Raw genomic sequence first — 24202 nt, forward strand, 5'->3', positions numbered from 1 at the left:
TTTTCTGTACCTGGCTTATTTCACTCAATGTGGTAACCTTCAGTTCCATCAATTTTCCTCCATGAGCAACAGCTCTCTAGTTTTGATTCTAATTCCTGGAGAAGCTGGCAAGGGCTGATTGCTGCTAATCTACCATCTTGATTCTTGTTTTTCTAAGCTGATTCCAGGTACAAGAATGTCCTTCCCTTTCCAAGATAAGACAATGCCATCACCAGAAGGTCCCCACCTCCAGTAGGCACCACACTGACAATAACTCTTGAGAAACAATGATTTCTGCATGCAGTCCCTCATCTGTCCCCAATATAAATTCCCTGACTTCTTCCAAAGATTCAGAAGGTGGTGTTTGAGACATTAAAATGTCTGCCTCCTTCCAGGTTGTCAGCATCCTCAACAAAGCCTACTACATTTGCCCTAGCACCCATCTCTTAGGCATTGCTTGCTTTCTGTGGTAAACCTCCAAACCTGAGTTCCATAACAGTTTAACCTATTCTGCATTTTTGACCATATAGATTATTTCTAACTTTGGTCACTATTAATCCTTTCACATGAATCTTTCTAAATGATGCCATGGAATTTCTTATGATAAATTCCTAAAAGTGAAATCACTGGGTTAAGAGTTATGAACACAGTAAAGGATTTTGGTCCCTATTGCTAAAATATTTTTTCCAAAAAACTGCTCTAACTTAACTCTCCCGCAGTGTATGGGGGCTCTTCTCTCATCTTTGAAGTATTTTTAAGTTAAAATGGTGCCACTTCCCTATGGCAGGAAATGGGCACTGGAGGGTAGAGAAGTGATCTCCAAACCCTCAAGGAAACCTTGAGTTCGCATGCCATCCAGCCAGCACCGCTCCTTCAGCCTCTTCTATGCCATGAACCCAGGTCCCAGCCACAGGAGTACTTGATAATCCCCAGGTACATCCTGTACTTCTACATCCCCATTATTGCAATTATACTAGTTTTTTGGTATTGCCTCTACTCAATCAAACCCTAATCACCTCTCAAGGCTAAGTTCAAATATTACTGCTTTTCTTACCTCTTACCAGGAGCAAATGTTCAGTAAGTATTAGCAATGGCCATTACTATTTCTTCTTCATGGTATAGTAAGTCTAGGCCCAGGCTAAACATTTTCTATGACATATATCATTTAACTTAATCCTCATAACCCTACAAGAGAGGTGTCATTGTCCACATTTTACACACAAGGGAATATGCCTTTGAAAGGTTAAATAACTTACCCATGATCACACAGTTGTGAATTGCCAAGTGGAAGCCAGACTTCAATGCCTGGGTTCCTATCTTCTATGGAATGTTCCCTAATCTTTCCTCACCTCTCTCAATCTCTCATTTTCTCATTTAGACTATTGTATACTTGATCATTTCCCTGCTATGAGCTACTTACAGGACATGGATAATGTATTCTCCATAGAGAAAATCCATGCTCCCGAGTAAATACTCAACAAATCTGTGTAGCATTTAGTGCAGTTCCTAATCAAGTGGATTACTTAAGTATGGAAGAGGTAGACTATTTGTTTATCTAGGAATAGCATAATGATTTTACCCAGGCAAATAAACTACAAGTTAGAAGGGGTCCTCAGATTCATTGGTACAGAATGGTTTGAAGACAGAGGAAGGTCATTTCACACTCAGATGGAGAATGCGTCACTTATCCAGAGAAATTGAAGTGATCCTCCTCAGGCCTGAGAGGACTTTGGGAAAGTAGAGGCAGGATCCCTAGGACACAGGGTTGACAAGCAAGGACTGGTGGCAGCACAAGCCGAAATCCACATGGGGTGATGGTGTGACAGCCAGGATGGACCAGCACAGCATCTTCCTGTGGATTCATGGGCTCTCCTCTCTGTTCTTTTTTTTTAAAAAGATGCATGTGCCACTTGGGGGGACAGAAATAAAGAGCTGTCCTGATGAGACTGTCTGTCTATATCTGGTCTCAAGGGTAATGAAGAGACTCCAACAGGGGAGATAAAAGAATCCTCAGAAGAAAAGAAGACTCTGGAGAGAGAAGAAGGGTGATTGCCAAGGCCTGAACCAGCAGAGTGTCCGCGTGGGGCTCTTTCCAAGGCTGATGATCGCTGATGCATTATCTATAGAGACAATGAAAATAATTTCATTAATATGAATGCTGGCACCATCACCAAGTAATTAAAGGAGAGAGTTAAAACTGCCAACTACTACTGTGTATGAGGAGTACACAGAGATGCTTCATGAAGAAGACTTCAGTCAAGCTCAGCCTGTTGTGATTACACAAAGCCACAAGGAGTGGTCAAAGGAATATGTGTGCCTCCTTAATAAGGTGATACCACTGGAGAGGTATGCACAAATCTATTTATAGCTATTTTCATCCATGTTAGAGCCATACTTACATCTTGAGAGGGCAATCATTAGACAATGGGCCAAGCATGAAAATAAGTACAATGAGCTCGGTTGCAAATACTGCCTCTGAACAGAACAATCAAGCTTTATTCAATTCTTTTTCAGCTCATTATGTTAACCATTTATTCCACAAAACTGTTAATTGAGTTGACAATGGCAAAAAAAAATTTGGGACAACTCACAGGCGATGTTTACCTTATCTGCTAAAAGGAAAGAACTGGAAGGAACCTCTGCAGAGGGTCCTCAGATCCTCATAGAAAAGCTGGTTGGTCTTTCCAGGAAACCGCAAGTCCTCGACCTTGAGTGTGCTTTAGAAAATGGAGTGTGCTGTAGGAAACAAGGGAACAGGAGGGCCCCTTTGAGGCACAGCAAGCAGAGCTGGCACATTGGTGACAGGTACACAGGAGAAAGCCACCTGGTAGCGAGCACTCAGCAGCAGTTATCAAACCTGTGTGCAGAAGATTCACTTGGGGACTTTGTTAAGCAAAGTAGAGTCCTAGGCATTTGGGTTGGGACCAGAGAATCCACAGGTTTAATAACCATCCCAGGGGATCCTGCCTTCTTCTGGTCCTCAGCAGGTCAGGAGAAGAGTCTCCCCCTGTGAGCATTGGCCCTGGGCCCAGGAAGTGATCTTGGGTGGTAAAAGTCAGGGCCTGACCACCAGGGGTCAGGGAATATGTGTGGAGTGGCTTTCTGGAGACTGTTAGCCTTTCCTCTAGTCGCTGTAGCCAAAAGATTCTCAGTCCTGGCTATACCTTCAAATCGCCTGGGAAAATGTTTAAATTCTTATGCCTGGGCCCTACTCAGAGCAGTTATCAGAATAGTGGGGGTGGAATGAGGGCACTGTTGGCAACAAGAGGTGATTTTAATGTGCAACCCGGATTGAGGACCACTGGTTTAGTGTTTTTCATGCCTCTGGGTCCCTTCTCTCCTGTCCCGAATGGGTGGGGATGCCTCCAGGAGCCCCATGCTAGAACCATAGTCTCTGGCTGCCCAGTGGCATGAGCTCAGCCACTCTATAGAGACCTGCTCTTTCTTGGAGCTTCAGGGTCTCTTCTCTCCTCTCCTTTCTTCCAGACAAAATGCTCTTCTCTATGACTGTGAGTTCTAGAGGAATATGATGATTACATCATCCTGGAGGGACTATGTGCATTTCTGTGGCCCCTTCATTCAGTGCATAAATGACAGTTGGTCTAATGGTGTTAGTCAAGACCTGAGAAGCAAACCCTAAGAGGGAGGTTCATGTGCAGAAGGTTTATTGGGAAGGGCTATTGGGATCAGGGCCTATGAAAGAGTAAGGGCAAGAGAACAGGAGGAAGGGAGGAATGAGGTAGGTGTGACAACAGAGGCTGTTACAAAAGGCCTTGGCTGACCCCATAGGCAGCTCTAAAAGTTGGAGGGCCCTTCAGAATCAGTCCACTCTAAGGTCATGGAGCAGGTCTGTCTGTTACGTTCCTCCATGGGCTAGTAATTGGATGCTGGCTTCCTCTGGGGAAGGAAGGATAGGAAAATTGACCTTGGATAGGAAAATTCTCTTCAGTTAAGGGAAACTGGGGACAATATCTAAAAAGGACCTCCTTGGCAGCCATCAGTTGTCAACATGCCCAGCAAGTAGCAGAATGAGGATCTCAGTCCTGAATGGGGATCTGCCTGTCACATCCCCTCACCAAAGACACCATATTTGCCCTGGTTTTGTATTTCTTCAGACACACTTCCCAATAAGAAGGGACTTGCTGTCTCAAGGGAGGGAGGTTTTTCGGTGACCTTAGGTATCAATTTAGGCTTGGTGTAAAAATTTTTGAACTTGGATTATATTCCTAACTTGGCCTCCTCCTGAATTTAATATCTTAGGCAAGTCAGTTAAAACCTGTAAGCCTCACTAGATTCATCTGTGAAACAGACTCATGAATTTGTACATTAGATAACTAGGTGTGCTGGTGTGGGCAGGGTCTGGGGCACAAGGATATGTACACAAAGGCCCCACCTTGAGAAGGACTTTGCTCTCCAGGCACTTTCTCCACCTCTGACCCCACAGGACACTTGGACAGGACTAAGGCACTTCTCTCCAGTTTCTGCCACTTGTCCTGGTGGCTCAGAAGCTGAGAGAGCATTGGTAATGACCCTGGTGGAAATGTCACCCACATTTGGTTTGGGCAACTAGATTCTCAGATTTCCCCTTCTCTTGATGGTGTATGAAGAAATGCCTTGGCCCACTCCCTTTAAGTGACAGGAAAATTTTTCACTTAAGGAAAATGTTATAATGAAAACAGGAGCCTTAACCACTCACCAACACCCTCTTGGCCCTGAAGAAACCCCAAAATCAGCTTGAGGGACCAGCACCACCGGACTCTGCTTCACCAACAGGTCAAAAAATCTCCCTAATAATATCCATTAGGAAGCTGATTAATAACTAGTCTTGGCAAAATGCTGTAAGCATATCAAGGGTAAAGAAAAAGTGGGACTCAGAATAAAATATTCGGTAAGATTCCAACTATGTTATATAATGGCTGAGAAAAATTCAAGAAGCAAAAAAATGCCAAGATGTCACAATAATTGCCTCTGCATAGTAAGCGTGTGGCTGATTTTTTTTTCAAGCTTTCTTTTCTCATTTCTGTAGTTCTACATTTTTCCACAATGAGCAGGGAGTGGGGTAAAAAAGGAAATAGAAAATGCACTTGCAACAGGAGCACATGCATGTCATCGTCTCCCACAGGCTTCTCCTGCAAATGACAGTGGCTGGTCAGGGGAGGGGGGGTCATGATGCTGGGTGTCCATTCCACTCACCTAGACTTTAAGGGCTGTCCATGTGCAGAGATGTAAGCAAAACACACACTTGTGTTAATCACCATTCTGAGCTGGGCTGCCCGAGTGTTTTCTAGGAGCCTCATTGTCTGTTGAGGCTGCCCGCTGGGTGGGGTGGATTTCCCAGCCCTGGAAGGATAATTTTATCACCAAGGACAACATTTATAGTTCCACATGAATGGCTCTCCTGGTGAGATAAAGAGGAGGCTGCAGCTCAAGCCTCAGCGCTGAAGCGGAGGGGCTGAGAAACTGGCACACACTGTCTTAGGAGAGTGAAAGTTAAATAATAGCACAGGAGGCACCTGGAGGCTCAGAATGGCACAGATGGGGGTTCAAGGGCTCCTGGTAAGTCCTATTTGTCTTCAGAACACAGTTCTTGTATCGGTCCCCTGGCCATTCAGCTTCTTGAGCCTTGTCTTGGGACCTTCGAGAGCACGCATCACGTCACTGGTTTCAAGTGTTTTTCAAATATTTAACCCACTAGTGAGAGAACCTTTAGAAGGGAGCCAGGAGGTTTTGATGAAGGGTAGCAATTTTAAACAGGGGATTTTAGAAGTAGAATAGTCTTAACATCACCTCATTGCCCCCTTCATTTTACAGGGGAAGACATGAAACCCAGACAGGCAGGAAAAACCATGCATTTGACCTGTTGGAATCCAGGCCAAGATTCTAAACTCGAGCTGTTGTAGTAGTTGATCTGTACTCCCCTTTCTTCCCCCGCTAAAACAAACACAAACAACTCCTGTATGTTGGAGTCCTAACACTTCATTTGAACAGCTCATTCAGAGACAGGGTCTTGACAGATGTCAAGTTTAATGAGGTCGTCAGGATAACCCAACATGATTGGTGACTTAGGGGACACGCATTCCAGACACAGGGACGTGAGCTCATATTCTGGGACAATGTCATGTGAGGACTAAAATCAATGCTGTGCCAAATTCCTACCAGAAGCCAAGAGAGAGGTCTGAAATATCTCTCCCTAGAGGCTGCAGAGAGAGCCTGGCCCTGACAATGCTTCAGTCTCAGACTACTCGTTCTCTGGAAGTAGGAAACAATGAAGCAATACAGTTCTGCTGTTTAAGCCTCTCAATTTTTGGTGCTTTCTTATAGCCACACTCTGTCAAGGGAGGGTTTCTTTTCTATTTCTTTCTTTATTTTATTTTATTCATACAAGGGAAGGGTTATGATGTTGGCCCTGTTAGAGGAAGCAAATCAGTGAGTTCTAACAATGTATGCTTTTTGCTCTTTACTTCTTGCTCTTTAATAGCTAAGATTGAAACTCAGAGATAAACTAGATCATTTGGAGGATATCTGGAAACTCAGCTGCTACCCTAGAACCTGAGAAGCCAAGCATTTTGGTTTGGTACAACTTGGACAGAGCCAGGTGGTCCTGGCTACCTGGAGAGTGGCTGCCTCTGGAGCAAGAGAGAACTCAGGGAGCACAGTGACACAAAAGCAGGATTGTACTTTTCTCCTATTGCCTTTTGGATGTCAAAGACAAGTGTCATTCAGAAATCCGAATAAGCTTCCAAGTGTCATTAACTAAGGAATCAAACTGGACAGGGTCAACTCTGTGACAGGCATGCTTCCAAGAGAGACAGGAGTCTAAGGAAGGTGGGAAATGGATTAAATTCAAGACAAAATAGTTCTTTCTCCATTTCAGTTGGGATTTTCCTTAAATCCCTCCAGTTTGGCACTTAAGTTCTTTTTATTACTAAGAAGTGAAGGTTAGGGACACCTTGCCTTGTCAAAGTTACAACCTGGCCAGGACACATCTGAAAAACAAGAGTTTGGGCCATATTTGCATTTCCCCCTTTCCTTCATTAGCTGGCACAGTGCGTCGATAGTCCACAAAGCAGTGAGGAACCCTGGACTAGAAATAGTCTTTTTTTCAGGCTCCTTTGCCTCCAGGAAGGTGGAATGAAATTCTAATCTGTTGCTACATTGCCACATCCAGTGACTGAGCTGACAATATGCCACACCACCATTGTGGAAAAAATTTAGCTTTGATGATTCAAAGCAACATGGAACCTGGGGATTTAGCTCCTTGAAGGGGCACATGTGGGAAAGGCAGAACAAAATTCTCAACACTTCCTGCTGAGCCCAGCCAAAGGGCCCTGGCATGTAAACTGGCAGGTGGCAGAGGTTAATCATCTTGAAAGGTGACTTCTTTTTTTTGCAATGAGTAGACCAGTTTTTTAAAATCTTAATTGGAAGCCCACATAAACAAAAAATAGTAACACGTTGTCCAGGTGAAAACGGAACAAAGGACGTGACTAGAGCTTTCTACAAACAAGGTCTACAAATGGCCAGTAAGCCCATGAAAAGATGCTTAACATCAAGCCATTAGAGAAATGCACACCAAAACCACAATGAGGCATCAAACCACACTATATACTCCTGTAACTGTTACACAAAAACAGAAAACAGCAAGTATTGCCGAGGACTTGGTGAAAGTGGAACATTTCTTCCCTGCTAGAAGGCATGTAAGAGAGGGCAGCCAGTGTGGAGAACATTACAGCAGTTCTGCAAAAGAATAAGAATAGAAATGCTATGTCACCTACCAATTCTTCCGGGAATACACCAAAAAGAATGGAAAGCAAGGACTCAAACAGATATTTGTACAGCCTATGTTAACAGTAGTATTATTCATAATACCCCAAAGATGAAATTAGTACCAGTGGTCATTGATGGATGAATGGATAATGAAAATGTGACCTATACATACAATGGAATATTATTCAGCCATAAAAAAGAAGGAAATGTTGAATCATGTTACAATGTAGATGGAGCTTGGAGACATTATGCAACCTGAAATAAGCCAGTCACAAAAAAGGACAAACACTGTATTATGATTCCACTTATATGAGGTACCTAGAATAATCAGTTTTATGTCATATATGTAGTAAGAATAATAAACTACTCTGTTTCAATTTTTAAACCATTTTTCATGTATTTGGGTTTCCAAATAAGATTTTTTCCCCTGCTTGAGACACACAGCCCCTGAAGAACCTGGGAGGAAGCTGAAGGAATATGGCTTAGCAATGCCCAGACACCAGGATTCAGAGGGCCATCAAACTCTGGCCAGGGGATTTCAAAACCCTTGGCAAAGATTTCCCTGCCCAAGGCACATAGCCACCTGGGATAAGCCAACAAAACTGAGCTATCTCTTTCCTCTTACCAAATGCAGTGTTTCATTTTTCAAGTTAGGAAACAATAGGGACAATTCTAGAGAACTAAAGACCCATTCTTAAGACCCCACTCTGTAATGTGAATCTAAAATCTATCACTATACTCACCTTAAAAGGCAAATAGCATGAACCTTAAAAGAATGTCCATCCTATTCATGAGAAGCACTTACTATTTTTTTTTCTTGCAGCTAAGTCATGGAAATTTGGAGTGTATTTTATTTTATCTATTTTTTTTATTTCTTTTATTCATATGTGCATACAATGTTTGGGTCATTTCTCCCCACTTCCCCCTGCCCCCTCCCTTTCCCTCCACTCCCTCCCTTTCCCTCCCTACTCCCTCGCTACCAGGCAGAAACCCTGAGAAGCACTTATGGGATTAGTAGCTATACATTCATTTCCTCTTGAGTCTATCACCATTGAGATAAATGCCCCCAGCTTGGATTACCAAACAGATTATACCTAGAACTGCAAGATTTGGATCCTTACCATTCAGGGACTGGCACCATGCACAGCTGCTTTCTCCTTAATGTTCTTATATAAAATTGAATGAGGACTATGGGACAAAGGTTTTGAAGCCGTATTTAAGAATAGGACTATGGGACAGGTTTTGAAATTGTATTTAAGAATGAAGATTCTAGAATGTCTCATATCAGAAAAATTATTTGAAGGAATAAGTTTAAACTGCTGACCCAAAGACCTTTGATCTAGTCACATAAACCCTTTTAAAGGAAACCATATTAGTTTATTTGAAAAGATTTTGCTAAACTGAATTTGGATGCAGTTTGAAAATGGGCCTATTATGTTACAATGGAGATATAATGTTCAGATTTCCCAGTGGGCAATGTTCCATTTCTGAAACTTCTTTTAAAAATGTCCTTTTTAATCTAGTTGGGTTCTGGGGAGAATAATATGAAGATAATAAGATACAACCCTGATTAGCATGAAGGGCTGTCTTCTTCAAAATGTTCTATTATCTTGTTTTGAGCTGTTGCCAGGTGTTAGGGGTTGGCCACAAGTACAATCCCGTAAGTGGAGTCCATCAGAGAGAACTTGGCTTTGGAGAGCTGACTTAGAGGGAGGTTGCATTTCAGGAATAGAGGCTCAGCATATGTGTATATTTAAGTGCTAACTGGATTAAAAAGTGTTTCAATGAGTTAAGCCAACTGGGATTAGTCAGGGAATGATTCCAGGAGGAGGGAAGACACATAGCAATGATTCCAGAAGAGACCAACACATGACTTGGCAATGAGGGCTTTTAAGAAAATCTGAAAGTCCATGAGTAATAGGTAGGAAATAAGTTTTCCCAAATCAATGTCTGAAGGTAGGTAAACTATGATATGTGCCCTGGGGGAAATAGTAGGAATACATTATAATTAATTTTATTAAGATTCAAGTATGGCAAGTTCACTTAGATCTTGATAGCCATTAGGCAAATGCACATACAATTTCACAACAATTAGGTAAAAAGAGAAAGGCAACGACCACCAAACCCTGTAATTTTTTCCTTAGCCATCAGGATGGTAGGTTATTCTCCCTTTACATATTTTAAAATTTTTGATACATATTTCTTCAAGATGACGATCACTATTTTATTTTGTTTTCAAGTCAAACAGGGTTTATAAATGCTGGGCAGATGCTTTGAGTTTTAGAAAACTCCAAAGTTTTTATACATTCAGACACTATTAATTTTATATTTCTTACAATTGTTACTCAACAATTGTCAAGATAATGTAACTGAATAAAATTTAATAGATAACTTTTATTAACTTTACTTATACCTGTGTCCTGTAAGAAATAGTACAAATATATTGGACTATTGGATAACCATTTACATACATACACAGCATTTCACAACACTGGCAAATGGTCACAGAATAATGTGGAATAAAAGAAAAATGTCTAGATTATTCAAGACAATACAACTTAAATAATTCTGTTTAAAAATAAAAGTAATTCACATAAACCCATAACTATAATAGAGTGATTTTTTTTCTATAGAATATTCTATACTTTTCATTTTGTCCGTAAGGCATATATATTATTCTTATAAATTTTAAATTAATTAAAACACTAAACTGATATAATTTTAACTTTTAATTAAAGATTTAAATTTCTTTTAATGTAATGTTTTTAATTTACCACTGTGGAAAAATGTGATAATTCCATAAAAGTTAAATAAAGAATTGCCATAGGATGCAGCAACTCCACGTCTGGGTATATACCCCCCAAAATTGAAAGCAGAGACTCCAATGGATGTCTGTACAAATATATTCATAGCAGCATTATCCAATGTAGCCAAAGTTCTATGAAACACAAATTTCTACCTATGGATGAATGGATAAACAAAATGCAATACATATATCTATGTAGTCATGTATGTATATATGTCAATCAAATATTCCTAAAACAGAAGAAAATTCTGATGCATGACTCTAATATGGATGAACTTTGAAGACCTTATGCTAACTGGAATAAGAAGTCACATAAAGGTAAGTGCTCTATGATTCCTTTTACTTAGCATAGTCAAAATCATAGAGATAGGAAGTAGAATGGTGATTAACAATAGTGGGGAGAGAAGGGAATGGAGAGTCAACATTCAATGGACATTTGGTTTCAATTTTGTCAAGATGAAAAGAATTCTTAGGATGAATGATGGTGATGGTTGCACAACAATGTGCATGTCCTTAAAAATGCCACTAAACTGTACACTTAATAAGAGTTAACATGGCAGAATTAAGGTTATGTGTATTTTACCACAATTTAGTAGTATTTTTATTGGATTTGAATTAAAATCCTGATAACTCTAGAGTCCCAGAAAGATGATACAGAGGGTACTAAAGGTGGAAGGTGGTGGGAGAAGTCATGGAGAGACTGATGGCCTGCTGAGCTGTTAGGTAACAGCCATCAGGAAAGCCATGGTGATAGCTGAGCTGTAGAACCAGTAGGGCAGTCAAGCGTAGGATGCAGAAGTAGCAGAAGAGGGGAGGGAAGCTGAAGTTATCATCCTGGGGAAGGTAGAGGTCTGTCTAGAACTCAGATATGTCTAGCCCACACCACTGCCCTTTATTTCATACCATATGGCCTTTATGTATTATAAATCAAAAAATGGGAAAGAATGCTGAGAGAGGAGAAGACAACAGAGAGAATGGGGAGAAAGAAAGGAGAAAGGAAAGCCAGCAGACTGGAAGATGAGATTCAAAGCTGCAAACATGAACAAACTTTTAAATAAGACCCTGAGTCTGCATTGAACTTTTGACAATTATGGTTTGTCAGCATGGTAACCGATTCGTAATTATGTTATGGGAGTTTAGTAACTCTTTATGTAACTGGCACAGAGCAGTTGCAGAGCTATTAATCCTGAATGTTTATTACCCACCACTCAATAAATAGCTCAATAAATCTAAAGAAGTTCAATTTATGGGGATGGTTATGACATGCTATTCAAATTCCAAGCAATTACAATGAAACCATGTCTATTGAGGGAAAAGTGACTTAAAAAATTTTGATATTAGAATGGGCGAAACTTGACGACCCTTTCTTTGCTACTTGTTTTAGGCAACAAAGTGTGAGCGAAAAATAGGGGCCAGAGGATCTTTGGGTTGTTATCTGCCAAGAAGATGGGGTAGGCCAAGACACAGGCTTATCATGTTCCATTCTGTCCATGGAACTAGGTGTCTGGTGACAGCAGCATTTCTTTTTCTTTTTTTTTTTCTCTTATTATTCATATGTGCATACAAGGCTTGGGTCATTTCTTCCCCCTGCCCCCACCCCCTCCCTTACCACCCACTCCGCCCCCTCCCTCTCCCCCCCACCCCCTCAATACCCAGCAGAAACTATTTTGCCCTTATTTCTAATTTTGTTGTAGAGAGAGTATAAACCATAATAGGAAGGAACAAGGGTTTTTGCTGGTTGAGATAAGGATAGCTATACAGGGCATTGACTCACATTGATTTCCTGTGCGTGGGTGTTACCTTCTAGGTTAATTCTTTTTGATCTAACCTTTTCTCTAGTTCCTGGTCCCCTTTTCCTATTGGCCTCAGTTGCTTTAAGGTATCTGCTTTAGTTTCTCTGCGTTGAGGGCAACAAATGCTAGCTAATTTTTTAGGTGTCTTACCTATCCTCACCCCTCCCTTGTGTGCTCTCGCTTTTATCATGTGCTCAAAGTCCAATCTCCTTGTTGTGTTTGCCCTTGATCTAATGTCCACATATGAGGGAGAACATACGATTGTTGGTCTTTTGGGCCAGACTAATCTCACTCAGAATGATGTTCTCCAATTCCATCCATTTACCAGCGAATGATAACATTTCGTTCTTCTTCATGGCTGCATAAAATTCCATTGTGTATAGATACCACATTTTCTTAATCCATTCGTCAGTGGTGGGGCATCTTGGCTGTTTCCATAAATTGACTATTGTGAATAGTGCTGCAATAAACATGGGTGTGCAGTTGCCTCTGGAGTAACCTGTGTCACAGTCTTTTAGGTATATCCCCAAGAGTGTTATTGCTGGATCAAATGGTAGATCAATGTCTAGCTTTTTAAGTAGCCTCCAAATTTTTTTTCCAGAGTGGTTGTACTAGTTTACATTCCCACCAACAGTGTAAGAGGGTTTCTTTTTCCCCACATCCTCACCACCGTGGTGTTGCTGATGATGGCTATTCTAACAGGGGTGAGGTGGAATCTTAGTGTGGTTTTAATTTGCATTTCCTTTATTGCTAGAGATGGTGAGCATTTTTTCCTGTGTTTTTTGGCCATTTGAATTTCTTCTTTTGAGAAAGTTCTGTTTAGTTCACTTGCCCATTTCTTTATTCGTTCATCAGTTTTGGGAGAATTTAGTTTTTTAAGTTCCCTGTATATTCTGGTTATCAGTCCTTTGTCTGATGTATAGCTGGCAAATATTTTCTCCCACTCTGTGGGTGTTCTCTCCAATCCCATTGTTGTGTTTGCCCTTGATCTAATGTCCACATATTATACAGTGCTTCTATGGTTTCCTTTATTTCTTCTTATTTCTTCTTTTGCTTTTTCAAATTCTCTATTTTTGTTGTCTTGGAATTTCTTGAGTGTCTCCTGTACATTTTGGTTGACCCTATCCAGTATCATCTCTATATAATTCTCATTGAGTACCTGTATTATGTCTTCTTTTAAATTATTCTTGTGGGCTTCATTGGGTCCTTTGGCATAGTTTGTCTTCATTTTGTTGGAGTCTGGATCTGAGTTTCTGTTTTCTTCATTCCCCTCTGCTTCCTGTACTAATTTTTTGCTGTGGGGATACTGGTTTTCCTGTTTTTTCTGTCTTCCCGTCATTGTCTTTGGTGTTGTTACTGTCCCTGTACTGTGTGCAATTAAGTATTTTCTAGCTTGTAATAATAACAATGGTAATATTTAGAATGGAAGGGTGAGCTAAGATGGAAAGCAAGAAGTTAAAGAAAAGGGGAAAACAAATACACAGACAAGAGGGAGAAAGCAGAGCAAGGTTTCAGACAAGAAAGTTTCAAAGGTATAAACAGGGAACATTAGTGTGCTAATTGACAGTAAGCTGAACAGACATTAGAGGGACAGAGATAGGATTGAAAATAAAAAATAAAAAAAAAATTAAGATAGGAATAAAAATAAAAAATAAGTAAATGAAAGAAATATCTATATATTAAAAATGAATTAAAATAAAATGGAAAATAGAAAATTAAAAAAAAAAAACCAAAAAACCTCTAAGTTCAAATGCAATGAAGTTTCAGTCTTAATAATTTGGGTGTCCGTCTCAGTCTCCAACCCTGGAGATGGTGCCTCAGATGTTGTTCTGTAGTTGTCTCATCAAAGGGGATGCATAAAGTAGAACAAAACTATACACACACACACAAAAAAACCCACCTAGGGTCCCAAGTTCAAATGCAATACAGTTTCCTTAAGTTTTTCTGCTTGCAGGTGTAATTCGGTTGTTCTCTTATCAAAGGTAGGGAGAAAAAGAAAAAAAAGAGTCTGGAGACAGTTCTGGGAATGGTATCTGCAACTGTGGCTTGCTTGCCCACTGCTGTCAGCCTGCTGTTGCTGGAGGCATTGTTTATGCAGATCTCTGGGGTGAGCTTAGCACTCACCTGGCCCCGCAGGCTTTGTTTGTTCAGAGTTCTCCTGTGCGGGAGCCTCTGCTACAGGCTTTCCCCTTTCCAAGCACTGGGAAAGGTGACACTGCACCCGCGTTGTCAGGCCTGCATGTTTATTTACAGTTCATGTGGGAGGTGGGTCTTCCCCCCTCTCCTGTGAAGTTTTCTTCCCACTGCCACTTTCTCAAGCTTTCCTGCTCCTGATTACTGGGTGGTGCTGCTGCTCCTGCCAGCCACCATGTTTGTTTACAGTTCACGTGGGAAGTGGGTCTTCCCTCCTCTCCTGTGGAGTTTTCCTCCCTCCGCCACTCTCACAAGCTTCCCCGCTCCTGGTTGCTGGGCACGCGCCCTGCTCCCACCAGAGCCTCTCCAGCCTGCCCGGCTTGTTTATTTACAGTCCTGGGAAGGATTCCCTTCCCCCAATCTTCAGCGCTCAGGGCACCCCACCCTCTTTCCAGTGTGTCTTATTTGTTCTTATTGCTTATTACTCAGTTTCTCTTTTTTTCCCTGGGTGGAGGTCAGTCTGTCTAGGGGGCTATGCTGCTCTGGCCCAGGCTTGTCTGTGGGAGTACCGTGGTACCACGAAGCTCACCTGGTCCGCGTCTTCCCAAGCCATCTGGGAGCCAGTGACTGGCGGCCTGGGGGCCCTCCTTGTTTCCCTGTTTAACATGAAGTGGAGATTCTCTGCTCCAGCTGGAGGTGTGGAGGGGTCAAAGTTATGCCTTTTCTCGGTGATTATGCCTGCAAAGTGTTTCTCCAGCGTCTCTCCAAGATTTCACTATAGGAGGCTCGCTTTCTGCTTCCTCCCTCTAGCCGTCATCTTGGACTGAATTTCTTCTTTTGAGAAAGTTCTGTTTAGCTCACTTGCCCATTTCTTTATTGGTTCATTAGTTTTGGGAGAATTTAGTTTTTTAAGTTCCCTATATATTCTGGTTATCAGTCCTTTGTCTGACGTATAGTTGGCAAATATTTTCTCCCACTCTGTGGGTGTTCTCTTCAGTTTAGAGACCATTTCTTTTGATGAACAGAACCTTTTTAGCTTTATGGGGTCCCATTTATCTATGCTATCTCTTAGTTGCTGTGCTGATGGGGTTTCGTTGAGAAAGTTCTTACCTATACCTAATAACTCCAGAGTATTTCCTACCCTTTCCTGTATCAACTTTAGAGTTTGTGGTTGGATATTAAGATTCTTGATCCATTTTGAGTTAATCTTGGTATAGGGTGATATACATGGATCTAGTTTCAGTTTTTTGCAGACTGCTAACCACTTTTCCCAGCAGTTTTTGTTGAAGAGGCTGCTATCTCTCCATCGTATATTTTTAGCTCCTTTGTCAAAGACAAGTTGGTTATAGTTGTGTGGCTTCATATCTGGGTCCTCTATTCTGTTCCACTGGTCTTCATGTCTGTTTTTGTGCCAGTACCATGCTGTTTTTATTGATATTGCTTTGTAATATAGTTTGAAGTCAGGTATTGTGATACCTCCTGCATTGTTCTTTTGACTGAGTATTGCCTTGGCTATTCGTGGCCTCTTGTGTTTCCATATAAATTTCACAGTAGATTTTTCAATCTCTTTAATGAATGTCATTGGAATTTTGATGGGAATTGCATTAAACATGTAGATTACTTTGGGGAGTATCGACATTTTTACTATGTTGATTCTACCAATCCATGAGCATGGGAGATCTCTCCACTTTCTATAGTCTTCCTCAATCTCTTTCTTCAGAAGTGTATAGTTTTCCTTGTAGAGGTCTTTCACATCTTTTGTTAGGTTTACACCTAGGTATTTGATTTTTTTTGAGGCTATTGTAAATGGAATTGTGTTCATACATTCTTTTTCCGTTTGCTCATTGTTAGTGTATAGAAATGCTAATGATTTTTCTATGTTGATTTTATATCCTGCTACCTTGCTATAGCTATTGATGATGTCTAGAAGCTTCTGAGTAGAGTTTTTTGGGTCTTTAAGGTATAGGATCATGTCGTCTGCAAATAGGGATATTTTGACAGTTTCTTTACCTATTTGTATTCCTTTTATTCCTTCTTCTTGCCTAATTGCTCTGGCTAGGAATTCCAGTACTATGTTGGATAGGAGTGGAGATAGTGGGCATCCTTGTCTGGTTCCTGATTTTAGAGGGAATTGTTTCAGTTTTTCTCCATTAAGTATAATGCTGGCTGTAGGTTTGTCATATATAGCTTTTATAATGTTGAGGTACTTTCCTTCTATTCCTAGTTTTCTTAGAGCTTTTATCATGAAATGGTGTTGGATCTTATCAAAAGCTTTTTCTGCATCTATTGAGATGATCAAGTGGTTTTTGTCTTTGCTTCTGTTAATGTGGTTTATTACATTTATTGATTTTTGTATGTTGAACCACCCCTGCATCCCTGGGATGAAGCCTACTTGGTCGTGGTGAATGATCTTTTTAATGTGTTGTTGAATTCAGTTTGCCATTATTTTGTTGAGGATTTTTGTGTCAATGTTCATTAAGGAGATTGGCCTATAATTCTTCTTTTTGGAGGTGTCTTTGCCTGGTTTTGGGATAAGTGTAATACTGGCTTCATAAAATGTGTTTGGCAGTTTTCCTTCCCTTTCTATTTCGTGGAACAGTTTAAGGAGGTTTGGTGTCAGTTCTTCTTTAAAGGTCTGATAGAATTCAGCAGAGAATCCATCAGGTCCTGGACTTTTCTTTTTGGGGAGACTCTTGATTGCTAACAGCAGCATTTCAAAGCCAACACTGCCCCCGTTGTGCTTGAGTGTACCATAGCCCAGGCTGGGTAGGCATTGGGCATTTTCTAAATGGTGAACAACTCGAGAAGAGCAAGGAACAGTGACTTTTCTTCTCATAGTTTCTTTAGAAGTCATAGACTTCTCTTCTCATGCCAGTAACTCAATGACACCACACAGATGATGGGTGTTAGGTATAATCAGAAAGGGAGCCCCTCACATGCACACAAACACCCTTAGTGGTATTACTTACTCCTTGACCCATGCATTTCTTCCTGCTATCTGACTCCATCTCTTCCTAATGGGAGGCAACTAGTAGAAAATGATGCAAAGAGGGATCTGGAGACAGAGATTAAATAGAAAACACTGGGCAAAAGGGTTGACCAACCTAGTCCTTGCTTTGGATCCTATGTTTGTTACTGTATAACTTGCACAAGTCACTTCATCTGCTGCACCTCAGTTTTCCCTTTCAAGTCTGTCATTTTGTGATTCTGTGATTCAAGGAAAATGAATAGCAGGTCAATTAGAGACAGGTAGAAGAGGTGCTCTGCAGAGGAGGATCCCTGTCCGGATTGGAGGCCAGACTTTACATCATCAAAAAGTAAAAAGTCTGACTCCACCTCCTTCTAGCTCAAGTATTGAGAACTTACTGACTACCCATGAAGTTCAGTGTTTGAAACAGTACATAAGACACACTTCCCTTCTCCCTAAGAGTTCAAATCTAGTGAATAAAGACACACACATTCAATAATCATAGTACAAGGAAGTAAATGCTAATCTGGCATTATGAAGAAAATGTTTTAGATATACAGAGAAGAAAAAGTCACTTGTTTTGAGTTGAAGTAGGATGTGTTTAAGTTGCCTTCATGGAAGTTGATATTTGAGCTAGCGTAAAGGATGGTGGATTGATATTCATCACCAGGAAACTAGAGGAAGGGCTCTCCAGGTAAAGGGACCAGCTGAGGCAAAGAATGGAAGACCATTTGCTCACTTGCTGTATACATGGTCTGTGAGGAGGGGTGGATAGGGCTATAGCAGTCAGTAAGACAGAGCCTTTGATCTCATGGAGTTTGCAGTCAAGACTTCTCTAGTCTCATGGAGATGGTCTTTGGAAATGGAGATACCTGCATGCCTGCAGCATGGGGTATGGGCTGGGGAAAAATTGGACATGAACTTGAAAAGATAGAAAACTAACACATTGTGGATAGTCTTAAATGCAGAACTAAGGAATTTTGTATTGTATTGTTTAGGTAACAGGAGCTAAACAAAGATGCTTTTAGTGGGGAAACATTCCCAGATTTGTGTTTTAGAATAAAAACAAGAACTAAAACCAAGTCAAGAATACATGAGATGAAAAGAACTGGATACTGAGAAGGCAATTAGAATGTTATTACTGTAATCTAAAAAAAAGATGATGAGAATGGATGTAGGGCCATATCTGTGGGAATAAAGGCAAGAAAATTTTAAGGCATTTCAGAGGCACAAATAAGACTTGATGACATGAGCAGTGAGCAAGAAAGAGGTAAAGATAATACCACATAGAGATCAAGTGACTTGGGGAACATTCTTGAAGATAAGGAAAATAGAACAAAAAGCATGCAGGTGAATTTGAGGTTCCCATGGAACAGGTAGCAAGTTGATTGCTAGAAATGTTAGTGTGGACTTCATAAAGTAAGTCTGGGCTGGGGTAGTGATTAGAGAATCTTCAATCTAAAAGTTTTCATTGAAGTCATGGGAATGCATGAGAGCACTCAGAAAAAGAATGGAGAGGATGACAAAGTCACACCAATGAAAGTCCTGCAGAAGGGGACTCTCCAAAAAGCAGAGAAAGAAGCCATTAAAAAAAATCTTCTGAAGGAGTATTCCAGCAAAGAAATTCTAGGAGTAATTGAATGTTGTGGTCATGACATTCATTCAATAAATATTTTTGACCTCCTTACACATATGAGACACTTAGCAAGGGGTCATTATGAGACTAGTAAGATGCAATTACTGTCTTCAAGATGCTTGCCACTGAGGAAAGATATAAGACAGAAAGACTTGTGATTTTGAAATATCTTTAATTTTCAAGTTTTCTCTTTCTTGATTCCTTTTTCTGATTGGGTTGTTTCACTCTTCTTTTTCTAGTTTAAGATGAGCATTTGGCTCTTTTATTTTTCATTGTCTTTTTAATAATTAAATATTCTGTTATAGTGGCTAGTATTATTTTTGTATGAATTGTATTTTTCATTGGTATCTAGGTAATAAGTAATCTATTTTAACTTCCTCTTTGAAATCAGTGAAATGGAAATGTAAAAAATAGAAAGCATAAATAAATCCAAAATCTGATTCTTTGAGAAAACCAATAAAGCAGATAATACCTCTTGCAAGCCTAATTAAAGTAAAAGAAAGAAAGCACAAAATAGACAAGATTAAAAATGAAAAAGGAGACATGTATCATAGTTGTAAGCTAGAATCATATGATAGCACAATTGAAAACCTAGAAGAAATGGATTAATGTCACATAAAACACATCCTACTAAAATCAGTTTAAAAAGAAATGAAAAATGGACATTGACTTGATCAATTATTATAAAAGAAGCAGATAATCTCATTAGTGAGCTATGTTGAAAGTCACCAGGTCTCAAAGCTGAGCTTTTGTGTAACTTAAGAACAGACAATTCCAGTCCTATTTAACCATTCCAGATGATAAAAAGAAACAGAAACTTCCTATGCAACTCTAGTAGCAAAACCTGACATGAAGACAACAAAGAAAAATTATACATGCCAATATCACTTATTGTTAATATATATGCAAAATTTGAAATGAAATACTTGGCAAATAAAATCTGACAATGATCTAAAGAATAATATGCGATGACTAACCTAGATTTTATATTGTGTGCCTTTCAATATGAAAGAGTCTATCCAAATAATCACTATGCCATTTATCATTATATTAATATGCATCAACTAGATCAATCTAAACCATTGTATCAATAAGTTGAATATATGTATGTATATGCATATGAATATATACACACATATCATATATTTATATCTACAAATAAAAATGGTAATTATATCTCTACATAATAACCTAGGAGATGATGCCCTAAGGTTGGGCAAAATTTATAATGAAAAGTAGACACTCAGAATGAACAAAACACAGACAAATTTGACTATGTATAATCAAAGTAAACCTTCATATAAGAATATAAATTAATTTTTTGTTTAATTTTTATATTTCCTGTTACTGTGAGTATTCTTTCGTGGTCCTGATTTTGGCCGCATGCAATTTTTCTGGGTGAAATTTTGCAGATCAAAGATTTACTGTGTATGATTTTCCACCATTGCCACTCACTCATGCTGTGTAAATCAGTTCTAATGGCAATATTCATTTTGTTTTTTATTTTTTGGTGGACTGATGTTTGAACTCAGAGCTTTGTGCTCACAAAACAGGCACTCTACCTCTTGAGCAAAATTTACAAATTTAAATTAACTTTTTTTTTTCACAGAAATTATGCAGCAAATATGTCAGAGAAAAATGGCAGAGTAAGATCCTCCAGAAGGTTTCTCCTCCACAAAGGCAATGGTAAAACAGTAGCACAATCAACATTTTTGAGAATTTGGAAAATTAATCAAAGGCTTGCAGAAACCCAGGATGCATTTATACAAGAACAATGGCTGGATTTTGATAAGAACAATGGGTATTATAGCATTTTATCTTGCCTTATTCCTAGCTTCTACTTCCCCCAGCTCTGCAGTGGCCATGAAAATCAATATCCCATACCATGGAGAGCCAACAGTCTGGTACCCAGAGGACAACTATTTTGGAAATAACTAAATTTATAAATAGTAAAAGAAGTACTGAGGGAATTAAGAAGGTACACTAGAAAAAATATCTATTTAACACAAAATGGGACAGTAATGGAGGGGAGGGATAATAAAAAGACATAGGATATTTACAAAGCAAATAGTATAATAGTAGACATAAATTACACCTCATCAGAAATCACATTAAATGCAAATGGATTAAACATTAAATGTGAGTTATTAAACTCTGAACAAAAGTCCGAGATTAGCAAAATAGATTTTAAAATAAATCCGTTACATGCTGCTCAGAGACACGCACTGTAGATTCAAAAGACACAAATGGTTGAAAACGTAAGAACTCTTTTCCATCCTGAATGCCTGATGATCAGCCACCATCATGAATGACACAGCTGCTATCCTGACCTGGAAGTTCAACTACTTCAGAGGAAGCAAACAGTCGTCGATGTCCTTCACTATGGGAAGGTAACAGTACCTAAGACAGAAAGTACATGACCACACCTGTTATCATTTTTGTATTTGGATTCAGAACCCATGTTGGTGGTGGAAAGACAACTAGTTTGGCATTAGGCAAAAAAAAAAAAAAAAAAAAAGGCCCAATGCCGACTTGCAAGATATGCCTATGTGAGAAGAAACAGACTTCAAGGAAACAGTGAAAGGTAATACAAAACTAGGATGAAGAAAGTCAGGGGATCACAAAGGCAAAAAGCTGAAGGAATAAGGATTCTACAATGACTTATCTGCAGCGATTGTCTGGATTTTTCATGAGGATTAATAAACTGCAAACTCACAAAAAATTTAAAAATTTTAAAAATTGTAAGGATAGAAAAGATGTATTATACAAATAGCAACCAAAAGGGATCTGGAATGGCTTATAAATACCACAAAATAGACTTTAAGAAATTGCTACTAGAACAAAGAGGGATATCAAGAAGATATGACAAGCACATAAATAATATATGTGTCTCACAATACAGTCCCCAATGAGATCAGCAACAAGATAAGGACATCTGTTTCATCACTTCTGTTTAATGGGGTAGAACTGAAAGTCCAGAAATAAACCCTTTTGCTTTGATCAACTGCTTTTCAATAAGGTCCCAAGACAATTAAGTATAGAAGGAACAGTCTTTCAACAAATGATCCTGGGAAATGCAAAGAGTGAAGCTGTAAACCCTACCTAACCCCATAAACATAAAAAAATTGAGTCAAGATGGATCAAAGATCTACACGTAGAAGCTAAGATTATAAATATCTTAAAGAAAGTGTAGACATAACTCTTCAGATCCTGGATTAAGTCATCGATTTTGAGCTATGACACTAAAAGCATATCCAACCAAAGGAAAGATAGTCATATCAGACTTCATCAAAATTATGAATTTTGGGTCTGTAAGGACATTATCATGAAAGTAAATAGACTGTACACAGAATGAGAGAAAATACTTGTAATAATATATGTAAGGCTAGTATCCATAATACATAAAGAGCTATTAAAATCCTCTGATAAAAAGACAACTCAGCTTAAAAATGGGCCATGACTGGGAGTGTGGCTTGGTGGTAGAGCACACACTTTGCACTCAGGAGGCCCTCAGTCTAATTCCAAGGACCAAACTAAATAAACTAAATAAAAATGGTCAAAAGATCTGAACAGTTGTCTCTTCTAAGAATATATGCAAATGGCCAATAATTATACTCTGTATCACTTAGTTATTAAGGGAAATGCAAATCAAAACTACAATTAAGTACCATTTCACATCCAAGAAGGCAGCTATAACAAAAAAGACAGAAGATATAATAAAAAGGATGGACAATGACAATCATGGGGAAACTGGAACCCTCATATGTTGCAGATGGGAATGTAAAATAGTATCGCTGCTTTGGAAAATAGCTAGTTTAGTAGTTTCTCAAAAGTTAAGCAAAGAGTCATTGTACAATTACTTCAGTAATTCTACCTCTAGATATATACCCAAGAGAATTGAAAACAGATTTGCAGAGAAACTTGTATATGAATGTTCATAGCAGCACTATTCACAATAGACCAAAGGTGGAAGCACTCAAATGTCTATCAGCTGATAAATGAGTAAACAAAATACAGTAATACAATGGAATATTATTCAGCCAGAAACAAGAATGTAGTTTTGATACATGCTACAACCTGGATGAACTTTGAAAACATTATGCATGAGTGAATGAATCAGACACAAAAGGCTCTATATTGTATAATTCATTTCTATAAAATGTCAAGAATAGACAAGTCCATAGAGGGAGTTCTATTTGTGCTTTCCAGGGACTGAGAGAAACGGGAAACTCGCCCTTCTGGGTAAGTAATAGATTCTGGAATTAGATCATGACGATTTTTGCAAAACCTTGTGAACACACTAACAAGCAGCAGATTGTGCACTTAGAAGGTGAATTGTATGGTACGTGAATTATATCTCAAAAATCAGGTTATGCATCTTGAAAAGAGATAATAAAGAATAGATTCATAAAAGTGTAATTCAGACAGTAGTTTAAAGGTTAATCTTTCTACTGTGCAGAGAAATTATAAATTGACAAACTAAACCACAAATAAAGCAAATCATATCAAAACATACTTCCCAAAAGGGCGTATGCAAATGGCACAAAATATGCTCGCTTCACTGACAGTCATAGAAATCCAAATTAAAATAACAATGGAAGTCTTTTTGGCACCCACCAGTCTTGCAAAAAATCAGAGAGAACTATCAAGTCTGCTGTTAGCAGGGGTGTGGGGAATAAAGAGTGCTTTCAAATGCTGTTGGTTAGAATAGTGAGTTAGTTACAGCAATTTGGAAGTGAGCAAGCAACATCTACTAATATTCAAAGTACTTATCCCCTGTGATCTAACAATCCTATTTTTGTGAATCCATCCCATATAAATAATGTAGCAGTTTCTAAAGACATAGACAGAAATACAAATGCAGATGGTTGCCAAATTGGTTATTGGTTATTGATGGCCCCAAAATAGATTGTTGCACACTTACAGTGTGGAATATTGTGTGAGCATAAAAAGGATGAATTAAAAAACTACCAGGAGATTTAGAGGGAATTCCATGGATTTTTTTTTCATTTTTATTTTTGGTGGTACTAGGGTTTGAATTCAGGGCTTTGCACTTACCAGGCATGCACTGTACCACTTGACCCATGCCTCCAGTGAATTCCATGGATTTTGATGAAGGA

At 39.2% G+C, this 24202-nt stretch overlaps 1 long non-coding RNA gene across 1 annotated transcript in view; it reads left to right on the top strand.

The window, feature by feature from the left end:
• Positions 1–6138: 6138 nt before the first annotated feature.
• LOC141415017 (uncharacterized) overlaps positions 6139–24202 on the top strand; it is a 30615-nt gene continuing 12551 nt past the window's right edge. The window contains exon 1 of the long non-coding RNA XR_012440037.1: positions 6139–6234. This is a non-coding gene — a long non-coding RNA (uncharacterized lncRNA). The remainder of the gene's footprint in view (positions 6235–24202) is intronic.

Source organism: Castor canadensis, chromosome 12 (assembly GCF_047511655.1).
Source record: "Castor canadensis chromosome 12, mCasCan1.hap1v2, whole genome shotgun sequence".
NCBI classification, from domain to species: domain Eukaryota; kingdom Metazoa; phylum Chordata; class Mammalia; order Rodentia; family Castoridae; genus Castor; species Castor canadensis.